Source organism: Suncus etruscus, chromosome 2 (genome assembly GCF_024139225.1).
Source record: "Suncus etruscus isolate mSunEtr1 chromosome 2, mSunEtr1.pri.cur, whole genome shotgun sequence".
Taxonomy (NCBI): Eukaryota; Metazoa; Chordata; class Mammalia; order Eulipotyphla; family Soricidae; genus Suncus; species Suncus etruscus.
Window position 1 is genome coordinate 118287166 of NC_064849.1, and position 21782 is coordinate 118308947.

Sequence of the window (21782 nt, forward strand, 5' to 3'; positions counted from 1 at the left end):
CACCTCTTATGATCTGGCAATTTCTATGAAGAGTGATCCCAGAACATAGAGCTAGGAATAATCCCTAAGCACCATTAGGTATGAGACAAAAACAAACAAACAAAAGCAAAAAGAAAGACTACAAAATGATAAGACTTAATCAGAAAGCTATTCTATCATAAGGGTGCTATCTGAAAAGAGACCTAAGGTAAACTAGGAGAAATCATTACTAGTAGGCACAATTGTCAATGCAAAATTTTTAATAAATCAAGCAAACAAGGACAGTGTTGGAGTGAATTAAGAAAGCAACACTCAGCATGGAGGTGGGGCATTTGTCTTGCATGCAGAAGGACAGTGGTTCGAATCCCAGCATCCGATATGGTCCCCCGAGCTTGCCAGGAGCGATTTCTGAGTGTAGAGCCAGAGTAACCCCTGAGCACTGCCAATTGTAACCCAAAAACAAAAACAAAAAAGCAACACATAAGAGATCAAAGCTGTGTGTGTGTGTGTGTGTGTGTGTGTGTGTGTGTGTGTGTGTGTGTGAGAGAGAGAGAGAGAGAGAGAGAGAGAGAGAGAGAGAGAGAGAGAGAGAGAGAGAGAGAGAGAGAGAGAATATTTAAAGGAAGAGATTTTATCTTGGACTCATAATGACATGGAAACCTTCTTTTGCAAGTTTTGAGAAGCAGAATGCATGGTCTGAATTCTATAAGATCACAAACAATCTGACTACCATATTGAAAAAAGTCTGTTGTGTGGAACCAGAAATATAAAACAACTAACTATTTCAATAATTACCTAAGAACAATTTAGAGTGTAACTGGGAAGGGTAAGAATAGTGGTTATATTTTGTGGTGATGGTATATTAAAATAAATTTAGAAAGAAATCAAAGTTATTTGGTCTTAGCAACTGAATTTTTGATGCTTCTATTTAGTGAGATTTGGTGCTCCTTAAAGGGCAGCTGGGGGATTGACTGCAAATATCAACTTTATTTAATGACAGATTAAGTTTGATGCATCTATTAACTTCAAAGATGAGTGCAAAAATATAGTACTAGAGGAGTTCACTGAGTAATATGTATTTCTGTATTAAATTTTGAGCTAGAATTGCTCTATTCACTCCACTCGTGATAAATAGATATATGAGTACTCAACCAATGGATGAAGAACTATAGCAAAATTCAGACAGTAAAGAAAAAGAATATGAAGGCTGATTTGACCAATCAAGAACAAACCAAGAAATCATCCTAAGACCAAAGGGAAGAATGGTTTAAGTACAGTAAGTTCATTTGGAAATTTACTATCAATAACTGCACTTGTTAGACCTATATCTTGGGGAACATTGGGAAGAAACCTTTTCACAGATGCAATTATCAGAAGACCTTGAAAAGAAAAGTGGTTTGCCTTGGTATTATTAGAGTTTATTTTAGTAAATTTTATTTAGTAAACACAATTTATTTTAATTATTTTCTGAATAATTTAATCACACAATTTAATTTAATTGTTATCTAAAATATAATTAAATGATTATATTTGTTTTCCTTACAAGGATGTCAGATTGAACACTACTCATATATTTTACCTCACTGGGAAATATAACATTACATATATCAGAAGCATGTTACTTTCTTCTTTATATTCTTATTTGTATCTGTAACAGTAAAAATGAATAAATCAGTTTTTTTCTAAATATAACTTTATTTTTTTATAATTCTCACTTTTTTTTTAGTGTTGTGAATTATATGACATAATTTCACTTTTTTAGATAAACAAAGTGGATGGGGCCAAGCAATAGCATAGTGGATAGGGTACATGGCCAATTTAGGTTCAGTCCCTGGCATGCTATATGATCTTCCATAAACAACCAGGAGTGATCCTGAGTGCAGAGCCAGGAGTAAGCCTTACCTGGACCCAACACCCCTCCCCAAAGAAGAAAACAAAATTAGGTATTCTCTTAATCATATTTCTTTAAAGATCTCATTGAATCTCACTGATCTAAATTCTAAACATTTATGATTGATCTACCTTATATATTTCTTTGCAAATATTTTACTCTTCATCCTCTTTCTTTTCTTTTTAATAATCTACTCCCTGTAACTATCAACAACCAGCTTATTTTCACTCTTTATGCCTCTTCATTATCCCATACCACTTCCAAAATGTCATAGTAGTTCATCACCAGAATACAGAATACAACATAAGACAACATTTTTTCTGAACTCTACATTTGGAGAAGAAAAAACAATGGTGAACTCCTTTTCTTAAAATCCCGCCTGATACCCTGAAATTGAAACTAAATCTAGGCAACTAACTCACATACCAGCTGAGAATTCTTAATTGAAAACTTCTATAAGAAATCCACATGTATATTTTCTTTCATTATATACAACATATAATTATACATTACATAATTATATATAATATAATTATAAAATATATACTAAAATAAAATGTATTATATATGTAAATATACATTCACAAACAATTGAAAAAATGAAATAATTTAGTGATCAATAGGGTCGAAGTCTAAGGGTAATGGGAAATAATTGCTAATAGGATTTCCTGTTACGGAGATGAAAATGTTCTAGAATCAGATAGAGATGGTGGTGACACAACAGTGTGATTGCATTAACTAGCATCAGTTGTTGACCAATGGAAAATTATATATCATGTGAATGTCACCTCAATAAACTTTCTTTTAAAATAAAAGAATGAGCTTTTCTGTCTTCATTGTACTTTTACTCAAAGTATCTTCTACACCCCCTGCCTTTCCATTTTGTTTGTTTGTTTGTTTCTACAAGCAGTGGTTGCATACACACACAATAGTGCTGTTCTCTTGGGGTCCCACATTACAGTTGTGGAGTTCTCATATATTGGGTTGTGATGCATTGGACATATATATATTTTTTAATGGTTCTAAGGATAGAAATGAAAAATAATTCTAGGGTTGTGTTTTGCATGTGAAGTGGTCCCTGGGATCAAATCCACAGCTTTATGCCTGCAAGGCAGCAAAGCAGGCATTATTTGACTTTCACAGCTTTCTTAAGGAGGGAAATTTACTTCAACAAGTTTTGTGCAAATATTCGGGAGGGGGGTATAGAGACCTAGTAAATAATTTACAAAATGATTCAAGTTAAAATAATATGTGCGAGCTGACTTGTCAAAATGTAAACTATAGGTAAATAAGTGTTTTCTTAGTATGAAATCATTGCATTTAATACCTAGAATCTGACAAATCAGTTGAATATACATATAATTCAATTTTAATACCTGTTTTGAGAACCTTAAACCAAATTGTTGTTTCACTATGATTTAGCACTTACATACATAAAGTCTGAATTATTTTTAGATGATACAAAATATTTCCAACGTTCAGTAAATATCTTAATAGTCAATATAACATGTTGGTAATAGAGTATATTATTTTGCAAATTTCTGACACTAAATAGAATATTTCTTAAAAATTTCTTCCAGTACATACTATATGCAGAATGGTGAGAGTCAAAAGAGTAGAGAAATAAAGAGCATATATTGAATTTGATACTTAAATCTAGGAATAGCTAGCACATTTAGATAGAACATGGTGATAATGAAGCCAGTCATAGGATTGATTTAGATATGTGTCAATTAACCTCATTGGTTTTCATGTTTCCAAGCTGAACCCTATCATCAGTTGACTTAGAGCTCAGCTGATATCTTTGGGGACCAGGGCAGAAAGTTTGTATACATCAACACAAAGCTTTAACTACATCCATAAAATGAATTTTAAAGGGTACAGCTCCTTAGAGCAGTTCATTAATTTCCTGCTCTAAGCAATGAAGGGCAATTCATTACTTAGGAGCCACAAGAGGCAGGAAAGGACAGAAAACTTGGATGCAAAAGAAATGGATTCCAATGTGAGTTATAAGGGCTCTAAACTGTGACCTGAAATAGATCAATTAAAACTATCTGATTTTTATTATTCTCTTATTGAATTATTCTATATTAATATTCTCCCAGCCTTACCATAAATATTAATATAACTAAATAATGTGAATTGATAACCCTGGTATTTCAAGCTCTTAGAATATAGTTAATGCTTGCTTAATAAATATATGCTGAATAAATTGTTAGGCTAAATATAAACTATTACACTCCAATTTGTATGGCTACTGTATTCAGTTTTAGGTCTGAACAATCTAATGGGCTTTGTCATTTATTATGCAAAACAAAGGCATATAAAATAAAAAAATTATGAAAACCACATCATTATAAAACTTTTATAAAAACGGACTGGGTGATAGAATAATGGGTAGGACCTTTGCCATGCATATGGCTAAAACAAGTTGGATTCCTACATATGGTCTCTTAAAAATCATTAGGAGTACAGAACCAGGAGTAGCCCTTGAACTCCACTGAGTATGGTCCCAAAACAAAACAAACAAAGAATTCCTATAAATATTCAATGAAATTAAAATATACTATGTAAAAATAAAAAGCAAAGGCAGGGGCCTGAAGGATGGCGCAGTGGTAGGGCATTTGCACGCAGCTGACCCAAGACAGACAGGGGTTCGATCCCCTGGCATCCCATATGTCAATAAAGAGCTCAATAGTGAAGCCACTCCCAGAAGATCCTTCAGATCAGAAGTGAGCTGATGTAGACTATAACCTTGGAGAAGAACCTTGATATGTCTTATCTGAATTCCTGACCCATAGAAATGGAATAACTGTATGTGAGCATTATTTTAATATTTGAATGTAAGATAATTTGCTATATAACACTAGAGAATGAATTTATGAAATACTTGAGGGAGTGAAATTGTTTTGACATGAACACATTTAAAATATACACATATGGAATAGCCTAAGCATTAGCAGATTAGTTTTTATTTTTTGAGAAAAGAGTTGAAATTTATAATAATAAACCTCTAAAAGTATTCCAGAGTCAAATTTCAAAGGCCTTCTTTGTTTTCAAGTATCCAGATTCCACCAAATACTATCCACTTTGTTTATAGCACTAATGACCTACTCAGTTTATGTTCATAAAACAGCTAATTGCCAATACCAATCTAAATATTTTAGTTTGGCTTCAGGAATTGTGTATAGAGCAAAGCTATAGAAATATTCTTGAGCCTAGATCAGGGCTCTAATATGTGTTTTTTTTTTCTTCCTCCAACCTTGTCTTTCTTAGGGACTAATTAAAACTCACTGAATACAATCTGTATGAATAGTCTGGAGGTTTATTCTTCCATTAAATATTCCAGTGCCTGATTATCTAACAAACAAATTAATAACCATGTGTCACTAATAAATGCCCATCCTCATAAAACTAATTATGTACAATTCTTCCATAAATTCAGGTCATATTTACATTTTTCGAAGGCATGTCTGGAACTCTTTGATCTAGTCTAATTTATGTACTCTTCAACTGTACTTGAAAAACACTCCATACAAATCACTGTATCTGGTAATCATGTTTTCTGTTTCATTCATCCTTAATTATTTTATTTTTCTCCCAACTCAGTACTTGGAACAGAGAGAAATTTTATAAGTATTTTTATAACTTCTTTTTTTCAGATTAATTTTACATGTACAGGCATATACATTTTAACCTTATAAGTATTTAGATTATAATCAATTTAGTCACAGAATTATTGTATATTGAAACATATAAATTTGTTTCTCTAGAGGGAAGACAATAATAACTAACCATAATATAATATAATATATATAATATAATATAATATAATATAATATATATAATATAATATAATATAATATAATATAATATAATATAATATAATATAATATAATATAATATAATAATGTTTATTCTTATGAAATATAAGCCCCAAATTTTAAAATCAAAAGTTGAGTACTGTGATTTTAAAGAAAATGTGTAAAATTCAAGACCATAGTTCAAATATATTATATTGCATCCTACAAGAAAAACATGGATTTTTTTTACCACATTATTGCATTACAGAAACATTGGAGATAACAGTTCAACTAATTTTTTTGAGGGAGCCAATCACAGAAGTGCTCAGGGTTTCCTCCTCTCTCTGCTGAGGAATTAACTCCTGGTAGACTTAAGCACCACATTGGATACCTTGGGAATGAACAAGGCAAACACCCTATCTGCTATACTATTGCTCTGGCCTCTTCAATGAATTTTAATCTCCTTTTTAATAGAGTTCTGGAAAGATTGGAGATTTCAAATATATTGATGAACATTTTTCTAAAGTTTTCTATGAGGTTTTTTATTTTTTTTGAATGTGTGTGTTTAAAATTGTGACATGGATGAGTGTGCTTTTGAGTGAATTAATTTGTAGTTGTTGGTTAAATACTGTGCTCAGACTATATATATATATATATATGTATATGTATATGTATATATATGTATGTATGTATTTTGGTTTTTTGGGCCACACCTGTTTGATGCTCAGGGGTTACTCTTGGCTAAGCTCTCAGAAATCGCACCTGGCTTAGGAGACCATATGGGATGCTGGGGGATCGAACCACGGTCCTACCTTGGCTAGCGCTTGCAAGGCAGACATCTTACCTCTAGCGCCACCTCTCCGTCCCAGACAATATTATTAAACAACTTTGAATCAATAAAAAACATGAGATAGGATAAGGAAGACTATGATATCAATTGTATGAATAATCAAATATGCATTACTGAATATAAATTATTTCAAAATATTGAATAAAGAGAACCCAGAAAATCAAATTCAAATATATTTTAAATTTATATATGAAAAGTCTAATTAAATGTTATAATAACAGAAAGATCTGATCGTAAGTAGTTTTAAAACCAATTAAAAGGAAATTTTATTAGTTCCAAACTAGAAACTACTATAAGAATAGTCATTACAGTTCTTCAAAATAATTTAAAATTTTACTCACATAATTTGCAATACTCTCAATTATAGGTATGCATATTCATATACATAGATTATAATGCCATATCCACCACCAGAGTCTCTTTTTCACTCCATCCTTATCTCAGTGTCCTTCCCTTTAAATTTTCTCCTCCCATCTCCACTTTATGGTAAGTTAAATTCTACAGATCATTTCAAATTCTTTAACTTTGGACCATGCTTGCTATGCCTTTTTATCCTCATATGTATCTGTCCCTTTCTATCTGAATTATATTACTCATCATGATCATGCCAATTCTATCCACTTAGCAACAGATTGCATGGTTTTGTGTTTTCTTATAGACAACAATAGAAGCAGTAAAATTATTGACCACTAAATGATTTAAAGTATAGAATGCCGAAACATAAGAGGTCAAATCATCTTGCATGGTATGAAAGAGAAGAATCAATGTGGAAAAATAGCAGGCACTGTATTTTTTGAGGGGAAGATTATATTTGCAGAATCATTATTTTTTCTAATTTATCAGTTTTAATTAGAATTTATGACCAATACCAGAATTCAAAATCCAAAAATTGGAAGGAAAAAGAAACACTTGCTAAATGCATGTTTTTTGAATGGATACTTGATAGTTATATAAGGGAAAAAGGAGTCATGAATAGGAAAAGAAAATTATCATGGATAATAATGATAGTTGTTCCTTATGTGTTTATGAAACTTGGTAAGAAGATAGTAAAAAGTCCTCCCAAGTTCCAGAAGGCAAATAATGACATAGTGAAAGATCATATACCAATTACTCTTCTCTAACTGTGGATCAGGCTGCCATAAGAAGTAATAAATCATTGAAAGTATTCATTGAGGTAAACTTAATTTTTTACAGAGATAACAGAAGATAGAATAGACTCCTGGTAGGAATGAAACAACTATGAATTTGACAGATTTGCAGCAACTAGAAGGATTGACATAATTGAAAAATAGCAACATGAAAGAGGCTTCTGTTCACATAGAATTGAAAGTTGGATAGACTTTCTAATTTGATAATAATCCTGTATTTAAATGTCTTGGAGTTGTAGTTTCCTGCACCTTAAATTATTTTTTTGTAATATGCATCTAAGCCATATAAATTTTACCTTTTTTAAGTATAATCATTTAACTGTTTTCTTCTCTGTGATCTAGTGTCAAATTTTCCTCAAATACAAAGTCTTTCTTGACTCCCTGGGCCTCTGAATTCTCTTTTCTTTATTCTTGAAACTAGTAGGTTAAACAAATCAAAAAACCAATAATGTGAGTATAGTAAATAACATTCTACACTTGTTCAGTTAAACTTTATACTAGGATATAAATGAGATATAACTGAAAAAGTACATTATAGCATAGGATGTTGCTACCAATGTGACTATCTTAGCATATGCCAGAAGAAAGTACATATGAAGTCTCGTACTTTAAGATGGCACAAATGAATTATATGGCCCATAATATATTATCTAAATGTCTTGAAATTTTCTTTTTTCTTTAGAGACTAATCAGTTTTATTTAGTTTGATTTGAGTGCATCTTTATGAATTTAAGTGCAGAAACTAATTAATTAATATCTTCCTAGAGAGGAAGATAAATGAGGAACAATTGCAAACAGAAATAGAAATGTCAACATGTCTATTTTGTTAAATTTCTATTTCAGTTTGTGTGTTGGTTTTTGGGCAAGACTGCAGTGCTCAGGGTCTGTGCTGAGGAATTATTCATAGCTGTGTTCAGGGACACATATACAGTACCGGAGAGCAAACTTTGGTTAGCTGTATGCAAGTCTAGCAAATTATACATGGTATTCTCATTTTTGCTTGAGGTTTTTTTTGATGTTATGTGTGGCTTGAAATGTTTCAACTCAATAATTCAAACTGGTGGATAGAAATGTTTTTCGTTTCCTATACTGAAAGAAATCTAACAAGATAAAGCTTTATTACTAAGGAATGTGATTGTTTATTTGTTAACTCCTTGAATATTTATGAAGTCTACCGCTGGCTGGCATTTCCATAAAATACCTTGATTAATGAATTTAATTGTAAATGTTATGAGTTGATTTCTTACATTGTATTTCACTTTGTTTGTATACTTGAAATAAAGGTAAATTTTTAGAATGAATGCTGATGAATGTGGGTTTGAATCTGGTGACAGGCATGCAAGAAAATACAACAGTGAGTATGTGGAGTTTGTACCAAATAAACATATACCAGATTTCCTGATCTGATCTATACACTTAGTTCATCCCAACATTATTCCAGGAGACTTAATAGCTGAGCACCACGACCAGGTAACAGAAGTAGAAAAGACTGATACAAAATTCTAAGTTAATGAAAGTTTTCCAGATGTATAGAATTAGTTTGAGATGGAAGTTCTGAACTATAGATGGGACAAAAAATAATTAAATCAGTCCATTGAATATCTTCCTTACCTTTGGGAACTCCAATTTGTGGATGAAATAAAACACACATGCAAATAATATTGAACTCCAAATCTCTCGCCCACTCCTGGAACTGTTTCACTCCAACTTGACTAATAACTTTGGAACCCCTAAACTTTGACAGTAACAGACTCTCCATCTATGTTAGATCAAATGACTTTGTTTGGGGCCAGAGAAATAATGTAACAAGGCACTCTCTTTGAACAAGGTTAAGTCTAGTTTGTTTTATACTCAAACACTGCCAGGAGTGAACCTTGAGCCCCAAGAGAGGGTAAGCCCTTTGAATAACCAAGTATGACCCCCAAAACAAAATATCCTTGCTCATTATTGCAACTGCCATCCCAATTTCTGCACATAAATTTCACTAATTTAGTAGGTATTCATAGTTTCAATCACAGTAGAAAAGCTTAAATATGGATCTGGGTCATCCAAGATAGATATCCTCTTGCAGTGTTTTGAATTATTACAACTTGCAAGTCACTAGTTTGCACATATTCACAATATTGCATTTTAAAATTACTTCTATATTTTTTCATAATGTCTTAGTATAACTCTAAAGTTTAGACATTTTATTGCATGTAGTCTATTTTAGCAATTAGAGAGGGACTCCATTTATACCTTTAGCCAGCTATAGAAATAATACTCCTAAAGAAATACAAATCCTCAACATACTAATTTAGCAGCCATATTATTTGAATTAAACTTTTGAAAAACATACTTTGATATGAAACTTTTGAACAGTTTAGTGATACTTTACCTACATACTTCTTTTTTTTGGTACAAATTAGATTGCTCTCTACCCCCAAAGAATTCTAAACATTAGATACAAGATAGACTTAAACAGATTTTCTCTAATCCTGAAGTATGTGAAGATACCAAAAGACTTAAACTAGCACATGGACACTTAGTTAAAAATATAGGGATGCATTTGTTTATAAAACACTTTTCTCCCCTGAGCTACACTCATAAGTGCTCAGAGGCCATTCCTGGAGGTACTCAGGGAACCGTATGCTATAAATTAAACTGGGATTGATCTCATTCAAGACAACTGTCAACCTCTGTAATTTTTCCATGCTTTGTGATCCAAAAACTTCTGAATTTTTATTTCCATCAGAATAGAAGACAATTTTTCTGTCAGAGAATCTTTTAACCTATCATGGACCAACTCTAGGCACAATTAGAACACAAGCAATGTATAAATTATAAAAAGAGTACATGAACACAAAGGAATGAATATCTTTTTTCTAGAAAAATCTTCTACTAAAGTCAATAAGGTAGTTGTAGCTATCTCTGGAAGTCACAACAGATTTGAGAAATATGTTTAAATCATACTGAAAAAATGTGTACTTCAGTAAACTATAGTTTTTGACCTGGTATGTCTTTGAGAATTTTTTTAATACTTAATCTAAAGGAATAAAAGGTATATTGAACATTGATTACACAAAAGATTTACATTCTGGAACTTCACATCTGGAACCTGCAAAATTTACTTGGGAAAACATTTTTTTGCAGAGTAATTAAAGCATCTTAAAATATCCTACATTACGGTGATCTCTGAAGACAATAACAAACTTCCTTAAGACAAGAGAAATGAAAAAGAAGAAGCTAGGTGTGCTCCCAACCCACCTACCACCAAAATTAATCTAGCAGATAATTTATTGATCACTGAATGTATAAACAAAATAATAAGTTAGTTTTAGTAACAGCTCACAGAGCTTTCAAGAGTGACAGAGGAGTTTATGAGTAATACTAGTAGGAACTACATTTTCTGACAAACTATAATTGGTAGGGTGTGTTTAAGAATTTTATACATATCTTCATCTTAATCCCAAACCCAAAATACATTAAGCATTTAATAACATGCCCATTTTATTAATGAGGATACACATATACAGCGTGGTTAAGTAATACAGAGAATTGATTAAAGAGTAGAGAATCTTGAAAGGCTGTTGGTATCAAGTTACCTTTTCATTAAGCTTTAAGAGATAGGGAAACATTAATACAGAAACATTATATGTTAAATAAGTATTTCAGCTAGAGAGATTAGTCAGTGAAACTAAGGGGCTTCCAGAAAGCATCCCCTCACAACTAAAAAAAAAAGGTTTTTATAATTCCAAAGCTTATTGGAAACTGACACATTTCAATTTCTCACTGTTAGAGAGAGGTTAATTAACCCTTCTTTCAACTATGAAATCTTTTCTTTTGGCAGCAGAAACAGACTTCCAATGGCTGCCCAAACAACAAGTGCCTCAGAGATTTGGAAATGGGTATCATGTACCCTTCGAAATTGTTCTTGAACAGGATTCAGAGAATTTGTACTGGAACATCTTGTATTACACACATAATGCCCAAATTTAAGCAATTTTCTTCAGATCAAATGTCCTGACCTTGTCAGGTTAATTCAGTAGTTTTGATTGCTAGTACTAAGGCAGAAGAAAGCGTTACAATTTGAAAAGATACTTTCATAATTATTGCCATGCCTCCATATGAATGTGCCATTTACTCTTTAAGTTTTAGAACCATGATTTTCTATTTCTTCAATTAAGGGTAGAATTCCATGCAACTGACTCCAGAGTAAACATGCTGATATTGAGAAAGGAAGTCATTGTATCAAATAGCTTTTGGGATTCTGCTATGAACATTATATTAAACTCAAAGTTTAATAAAGCTTACTGAAGTAATTTTTTGCATTCAATAAATGTTGTAGACTTCTACTAAAAGTAAGCTTTATGCCTCCTGGGATTCTAACTAAATAATTTTAAATAAATTATCAAAACTCTCACTTATCAGATATATATATTCCTATATTTATTTTATATGTCAGAAAATGGCATTCCTAAAAAAGATTTCTCAAGCATAGTAGATCAAGAATTTTAAGTCTCTTTTCATAATGTGATAAATAAAATATTTGGAGTGACATAGTTATTCACTATATGTCTTCAATATGTATGGAAACAAATGTTATTCAAAAATAAGCATATAATAATGTTAGTGGTCTTATTAGACAGTGATAATGAAAATCAATTTACTTTAAGATGTTTGATCTAAAACAATTACAGATCTATGGAATTCCTCTGAAAGATAAATACTCTATAAGTAGAGTATAAATATAAACTTCTGGGCCCGGAGAGATAGCACAGCAGTGTTTGCCTTGCAAGCAGCCAATCCAGGACCTAAGGTGGTAGTTCAAATCCCGGTGTCCCATATGGTCCCCTGTGCCTGCCAGGAGCTATTTCTGAGCAGACAGCCAGGAGTAACCCCTGAGCACCGCCGGGTGTGACCCAAAAACCAAAAAAAAAAAAAAAAAACTTCTCTTGGGAAAAGTTAAAAGCATATTTTACTATGAAAGATAAAAGTATTTTACATATAACATTTTATAATTTTATATGTATTTTATAAGAGATTAGCAATTATTTAGCAAAAGAGGCTACAACAAAAATATTGATAAAATGTTTTGTATCAAAAAGTAAAATGAGTTCAAATCTGAGATTCTTTTGAGATTTCTAACATAAAACATAAAGATAAGAGAGAAAACTTATTGATGCTGCACTCTGTGCCTATGGATACACTTAGTCAGGGGCATATGACAAACATCTACATTTTTTAATTTTCTTATTCAAATTTCTGTTAACTCCACTTGTGCTCTGATCAACCTTTATTATCTCCAAACTAAAAGCTTGTTAATGACAAATACCTACTGTTAGTGGTGTTGGGGAAATAATGAATAGCCCTGGAATTCTAGATAGTGCTAATAGAAATAAGGGGCCCAAGAAGTTACAACTCAGGCTAATAAATGAACCATAGAGGGAACTCACTCAAAAACAGCTATTTGCAACTATTCCTTTCCTTAAACATAGGAAGAAAGTGATTTAGAAGTAAAGGAGAAATCCAATTTTATCATAGTGAGGAATGAAATCATTCCTCATTTTGGGTGCTAAAAAGAGCAAAGGTGAGAAAATTCTGTAGGACGTGGGAAAACCTGATGACAGATATTGATTATGTCTATAATGTAGAGAATGATGGTAGATGTCATCAAAACTGGGGGGGGGTTACATTACTTAAGGGAATGTCTAGTATAACAGTGTAGGAGGAGAGTAATTTCATTCAGTAAGGAGAAAACAGAAACGTAACAAATTATAAAGCATTTCATACGGACCTGGAGAAGTATATAGCATTGTTATAGGCAAAGATTGGTCTAACAGGTTTGATTCAGAGTGAAAGTGTTTGTCAAAACAAGTACTGGAAACAGAGTATTAAAATTAGCTAAAGTCTGCAAAGGAAGGTACAATGGATAAGAAAATTAGAGGCTAAAATGGAAATAGCTTTCATTTTATTATTTTTTAATTTGGGGGGTAGGGTTTGGCCACACCTTTCAGTGCTCAGGAGTTATACCTCTCTCTGCACTCAGATATAACTTCTGGTGGGCTGCAGTAGACCATAAGGACCTAGGTTGGAGGCATATTATTTTATCTTCTGTCCCAGAAGGGGAATACTTTTTGTCAATCACAGTAGCTAAAATTGTATTTTATATAAACAAATAGCCACTGAAAGCTTTATAAGGGAGTAAAATGTAAAATGATGTGATACTTTTTTATTTATTTATTTTGTGGATGATCTGGGGTCTAGAGGTATAAATCAATAGAAATTTGTTTATAACATTTGACTGAGTTTTGGATGTATACACATAATAGGTGTTAATTTATATCTTTAAATTCTATTACATTGCAAACTAATCACAAAGTAAGTTATACAAATCACACTCTGAAAATATAACAGATTATAAACATTGAACACATTGGGCAATAAAGAACTTGGGAAAGTCTTCAAGATTAAAGATATTGATTTTTCAAGTGATTCTAAAGGTCCAGCATTAGTTAGATGACTCTTTTTTTTTTTTTTTTTTTTTTTTGGTTTTTGGGCCACACCCGGTGGTGCTCAGGGGTTACTCCTGGCTGTCTGCTCAGAAATAGCTCCTGGCAGGCACAGGGGACCATATAAGACACCGGGATTTGAACCAACCACCTTTGGTCCTGGATTGGCTGCTTGCAAGGCAAACGCCACTGTGCTCTCTCTCCCGACCCTAGATGACTCATTTTGTGACAATGGAAGGATGGGAAATCCCAAAGACAGAGCAAGTGAGATAAGAAGTTTCTAGGGAACACAAACCAGACATTAATTTGAGGGTAAGAATTGGAAACTCATGATAGTAGAGCTCAGAAAACAGTGGAAGATGCCTCAGTGCTCAATCATACTAAATTCTATATAAAGTGCTCATTATGACAATGCCTTGATAAAATACCTAATTTACGCATGTCCTTTTATTAGGACCTAAACAATAATGTCACTCAGACCAATGAAACAGACAACGGTGCACCACAGACTTATGTTACAGGTTCCATTCATTCAATAAGTTGCTGCAAATTACCATCTCCCTTTTATTCTTTTTTCTCCTTTTTTTCCTCTCTCTCTTTTTATTATCTTCTTCCTATTTTCTTTTTTATCCTCTTCTTTTGTCTTCTTCCTCCTGCTCCTCCTCCTTCTTCTTTTTCTTCATATATTCAATCTATGTTAAATAAGCCCACACTGTCAATTACTCTTTAGGAAAGAAACCTCGATATCTAAGATGAGGCAGATGACACTACATAGGGTAATCATCTCTTATAGACCTTACTACTACATTGCTTAGTACTCTAGATGTGAAAACTAAGCATATACTAAAATGTTCTAGCCACTATCTAACCCTGAAACTAACCTGAAACCTTCACTTAGCAAGACCCACCCCTGTCATGGATGAAACACCTAGATATTGGAAAATCTTCCAACACAGACGCAGCAGCCCCATTTTCTTTTTATTTAACGTATTTGTACTTTATCTCTGTACCTTTCTTTTTTCTTCTATCTTCTCTCTTATTTTTCCTTTATTTCTCTCCTAATCTATATCTTAGCTCAGACCCAACCTATAAGGGTCAGGCTTCCAACAACAACTTGAATAGATCTCTAATGTCTGTCTATATGTGGGCATGAGTTTGTACACAGTGGTCTCTCTGACTACTAAACCTAAACTGTAAACAATACATGTCTATAGTGTATATAGCCCCTTCTATATTTATAATCCCTCCTCCCCCACCCCCTTCAGAAATCCTTCTATCCTCTCACCCCCCAATCCTGATCTGTTATCCCTCCTTATTTATTCCTCTTTACTCTCAGTTTTTAAGACATTAGGCACTGATACTGACCTCCTGCCCCAACAAACCACCACCCAACTCCCAAAATGAAAAGACACCCTCACAGACTCACATCTCATGCCTCAGCAGGAAACTTCAACCAACACACCTTCTGACTCATACTATGTGGCCCTTCTTACCACTCCCTCCCAATGTAGACTGTTGCATGGCACCGGATTCAGCTTCAGAAGGACCCCCAGCTCAAGGACACTACCTTATCCCATAATGCTGCAAATCATTTCTCAAACTCAAGAACCACGATGTGTAATGAAAAAGTGCCTTGTATTTTATCCCCCCCAAAGAATATCTCAAAAGACTTAATAGGGATGTCTATATTGCCTTTGTATGTTGAATATCTCTATAATAATGCCTCTAAGGTGTTTATTCCCAAACATAAAGGTAGCCTCCTCCATCACTTATTTTCTTTAAAATTCATTTTTTAAAATTTCTTCAATTTTACATAGATTTATATTTTCTTTAACTTCACCTGTTTTGGTTCTGCTTGGTAGGTGTGATAACCAAGAAGAAAATGTCTAGCCCCTGGGATAAAAGCTCAGGTCAAAACCAGGGTACAGAGATTGTGCAGCCTGTCATTCTTACCCCCAAATGCACCAGCAATATAATCCATATGCTTTTGTATAGGTACAGTAAAAAAGAGAAAACCTTATGCACAGAAACAAGACCTTATCTTATAGGGATAAGAACTCATACTTTTTATAATACAGGGGTACCTCCCACCCTGAACATGTGTCATGTGGGCCCAACTGAGACTCCATGAGTGTTGTGTATGTAAACATTTTATTTTATTATGTTACTGACCCTACCCTGATCGGTGATTGTGCCCTACCCTAGGGTGTGACCTGGCATCCTGCCCCCACCCTAGGGTGGTACCTGATTCTGCTTCCACCATTAGGTGATATCTGTTCCCACCACTGGGTGGTACCTGATTCTGTGGCATAAAAACAAGGGTCTGTGGAAGGCGAGGGTCTTTTTGGCTGGAACTGATGCTGAGACGTTGGACTTCAGTCTTGTCCACTGAATAAAGCTAATATTTCCACAAGCCTGACTGTCTGCGAGCTCTTTATCCGCCGTTTCACCTCAGAACCGCCGGCAGACATGTGCTTCGAGCTGGAGGGGAAAGACCTCATCCTCCATCCCTCCATCAGTCAACCTCTTAAGGGGCTGATTTGCAACATATGAGATTGGACAGTGATCATCCAACCTAGAACCACAGATCCCAGATGTAGAACTGATATAGTTCCCTGCAACACCAGGAACCAAACTCTCCTGGGAAATTCCTAATATGACTCTGGCACCAACTTGCTGCAGTTTTGATATGACATCTTGACAACAAGGAAACGGCAACAACTTGATTTAAGAGGTTGTCCTATCTCATCACCTACCAGTAAGTTGAAATCAGAGACATGTCATCCTTTGATCTGTGTAAAAACCAAGAGTGCTAACTACAAAAGACTGACTTTGACAACCATGATTGGGCAGAACTTATCCTGGGACCAAGAAGAAAGACCCTACCTAAGACTTGTACAAAAATCAAGATCTCTAATTCCAGAGGTCTGACTTTGACAGCTGAGACTGACTAAAACTTCTGAAACCATAATAAAGACTCTATCCTCGGCTTAAGTGGAGGATCGAAGCAAAAACCAAGACTACTTATTACAGAAGACATTTCAACAACAATGATGTAACAGAACTTCTAGAACCATAAAGAGATTCTATCCTAGACTTTGTCCTATGACAAAGAGGTTTGATTTTATCATCCACAACTGAGCGGGAAGTTTCCTGGCAGCATAAAATACCTTGGGGTGTGGTAATGAGCATGTACGAAGCCAGTAGTTATTCCCATGGCAATATGCTTCAAGGGTGGAGAAACCCTGAATCCCTTAGAATGCCCTTTCTTACTTACCCAATACTTACTGTACCTATGCAAAAAATAATGATAATATAATAAAAGAAGGGGGGAAGCACAAAACACTTCCACACCAGAACTCCTCCCTTTGTTTTGTTTTTTTTCTTTTATTTATTTATTTATTTATTTATTTATTTTTCTCTTTTTACTTCTTATCTTTTGTTCTTTCTTTTCTTTCCTTTTCACTCTTGTGGTTATTATTTGATGATTTGTTTGTTGTTGTTGCTGGGTGCTTTTTATTTTTTTGGTAGTTACTGTCTTTTTTTTTTTTTACTGTTGTTTGTTGATTTTTATGCTATATTTTTATTTTTATTTTCTCTTTTTTTTGTCTTCTCAGAGCAGAACTATACAACTTGAATCATCTTGTTCTGCCTCATAAATTGAGGGAAAAATAAAAACAAATGCTACCAGGACTAAACAGCCACATGAACATTGAGTGGAAATAAAAAATGAATAAACTTAAACACCAAACTCAAAATCAACAACATAATCTATAACCCATCTACAACAAGCTATACACAGAGGGAAACAGTTACACTAGCACTTGGTGGGGGGGGGCAAGGAGGTGACACATGCTCGGAAAAGGGGTTGGAGGGAGGACAACCCTGGTGGTGGAATGGACCTGATCAATTGTCACTATGTACCTCAGATATTACTGTGAAAGATTTGTTATTCACTTTTGGTCACAATAAAAATTATTTTAAAAAATCAGGGGAAGATTGGTCAGGAACTACAAGGAGACTTAATGCTTTATGAAAGGTAAAGACTTTATAATAAATTAAAATATACCCACTACTATATAGTTTTGTGGAAAAGTAAAAGTAAAGTTATTGTTAATTATTTATAAATATAAAACATACAAAAATGCAAAGTTATTGTTAATTATTTATAAATATAAAACATACAAAAATGCAAAAAAAAAACAAAGGATAGCAAGATATATCACTGAAAAATTGTCTAGAACTGATAGCCATCACTGCTATCAGGAAAACTATGGAAGGCAGAATTTTTCCAAGCATAGGAGCACTACCCCTCTCTTGGGTTTAGAGGTAAATGAGGGTAGCCAAGACTGAAAGAAAAAAGGGACCAACAAGACTAGCAAGTTGGTAACAGACCAAAGCCACCAAGACATTGCAGGAGGAGGCTGAATACAAAGAACTTATACAACATCAATTTTACACTAGCACTTGCTAAGTCAGAAACATTCAGAGTTTGTCAAGTCCAAAACAGTGGGCTGTTACTTCTGGTATTAGTAGGACAGCCATTCCAGAGAGGAGTCACATTCAGTAAGGTTGTTTTCAAGGCTCTACAACAACAAGTTTTCTGCCTGAGATGGTGAGGCCCCTCTCCACCCAAAAGAATTTGTTTTTTGTTTTATTTATTTATTAATTAATTAATTAATTTATTTATTTTTAACTAGAAATCAGGAGTTGAGAATTCTGGGACTGTTAAACCCAACATGGGACCAGGAAGGTGGCACTAGAGGTAAGGTGTCTGCCTTGCAAGCGCTTGCGTAGGACGGACTGCTGTTCAATCCCCCGGCATCCCATATGGTCCCCCCAAGCCAGGGGCCATTTCTGAGTGCTTAGCCAGGAGTAACCCCTGAGCATCAAACGGGTGGGGCCCAAAAACCAAAAAAAAAAAAAAAAACCCCAAAAAGTACAACTGCATCTGACCTTGTTAAGGAGCAGCCATTCTTAAAGGGAACAATTTCCAGCAGTCATAGTATTAAGTGCCAGTCTCTTGACTTCACTAGCAAGGGGCATGGAAAGGCCCTGCTCTGAGAGGTTCACAGTTCTCTCTCAACACTTCAGGAAATCTGACAGGTTTGCAGCTACAGCCAGTTCATAACCAAAGGAAGTTCCCCAAAGTGGGTGTACTTGAATTAGACTCCAACCTAAGTTGGAGGACATTGAGTGAAAAGGAATTAATAAGGTTCAGTTTTGTTGCCTGTACTCTTATTTTCTTGAGACTAGAAACTGGCTGTATCTAGCACAGACTAGAATGCAATCATCTTTAGAATACAGCTGAAAGTTGGGGCCAGAGCAGTGGTGCAGTGGTAGCGCGTTTACCTTGCACACTGCTGACCAAGGATGGACCGTGGTTTGATCTCCCAGCATCCCATATGGTCCCCTAAGCCAGGAGTAATTTCTGAGTGCATAGCCAGGATAACCCATAAGTGCCATTGGGTGTGGACCCCAAACAAAACCAAAACAAACAAACAAAAAACAATACAACTGAAAGTAAAGGACATGAGCATGAAGCAGACAGCCTAGAGGTGAACCCTTTTATCAGATTGTGGGTCACAGCATCAGTCTTGAGTGCAAAATTTCCCAGTAGCTACAAACAGATTCAATCTCTAGTCACATCCTGAGTCAGGTAGACTACGATCCCACATCAATTGCAAGATACTAGCAACGGTAAACCCTGCACAAGATTCCACGTTAGTTAGAACTTGATGTTCTAGTAGTTACAGAGCACTGGTGCCATAAATATCCTGTTTTGATGCACATAAATCAGAGCCATGCAGACTAGTTCAATCTTGCAAGCATTTAAGAAAATATCACAAGGCATCCATGCTTTCAGAAATCAGCAAGGGGATTGATGCTCAGTCTACTAGGAACTTGGAATTCTGCCCATAGCTCCCACAAAGCTAATAAAATATTTTTTTTAAAAATTAAACAATTCGAACGTAAAAGTGAATGGGAACAGAGTCCAGGTAAGTTCCCATGTATGTCAGAACTTCTATGCTTCACGATGTTAACTTTTGAGCAATAATCTCAATTTTCATTGAATTGAGTATATTATTAGAAGATAGATTCAATAAACTCAAAGAAATTTGTCTGACAAAATTAAGAACTCATTCAAATAGAAATGAATTAGTAAAAGAATATGTTAGTAGGACTCAGCAACCTTTCATATCAAGTAATGAAAATTAAATAAGACACTCAACATAATAAATAATATGTAATGAAAAATTTATAAAAAGAAAATTTAAGTTATATCATAAACAAAAGAAATAACATATAATCAAATTCCAAAAAATGAATAGAAGAAAGGAGAAATTTAGTTGGTGAAAGAAATGATAGCTGTAGCATGAAATAATTAACGATGGGGCTGGATGGCGGTGGATGGAGGCCTTTAGCTGAGAACCCAATTTACCAAGAAGTAAAATATATTGGGGGAAGAAAAAGGTTGACTAAAAGTAACATAAGGACAGTGGTGGAGGGTGTTAGGCACTTTCATGATGCTAAAGTATGGTAACTGTGAACATCAAAACCATAAATGTTAACAGTATTATAACCATGTTACCTAACCTATAAAATAAATAATCAAACCTTTGGGGACATAAGTGAAATTGTTTCAATTTAAAGTAAACTCAATTAAATTCCCACAAAACTGACTTAATTTTTTCCCAGTTTTTAAAAGTCTTGCATTCAGACAGTATTCAAGTGAATATATAATGGAGACACAAACAAAAATGTAAGGAAATGTTTTATAAGTTATTATTTGGAAGAGTGTCTATACTTTTATTACCCAGAGGGTGCTCTGAACAATAGCAGACTCAGAGTCATCTGGGAACTTGTTAGAAATGTAAAATCTAAATTCTATCCTGGAATTTCTAAGACATAACCTGTATTTTAACATTATCAACTGAGTTCATCATTAAAATTTGAGAAGCAGTTATTTTTATAATATTATTTATTGAACAGAACCTTAAGGATGTACATGACTACATGTCCAACGATATGCTTATAGATTTTTAGTTCATACTGTGAAATAATAATCAGGATGTGAGACCAGTTTGTACTTTGAGATCTGCTACTCAATAGCTCTAAGAAGGTCTCATCTCATTATCTCATGTTCTTTGCAATAACGATAGTCACAATCAGTTCTATAATTTCATTATTTCTGTGGATTGAATTTAAGTCCCTGCTTCTCAGAATATATTATGTAATAGCAACATCATGATAGATGACATTTAGAAAATGCATTAACCAAAAATAATACTATACAAAGCAAACACTTGCAATGAAAAAAAATAAAGCATACAAAACAATCTTAAAATGACAAAAACTACTTGGAAGGACATATTTGCAGTTCAGGTTTAAAGAAAAGTTGTTACCATACTTTTCTTCAAGTTGCCCAAGTTTTTATGGAGAGAAGTTTATTAGTTAAATAATTCTGAAAATCTCTAAGGAATACCATAAATAAGATGCAAACAATGCTCACTACCTACCAATACAGTGATAATGCTTATCTCTATTTATACTTGCAAAGAGGGGAGAGGAGAGATAACACTAAATGGCAGGTAGTTCTACTATTATCCCTATTTACAT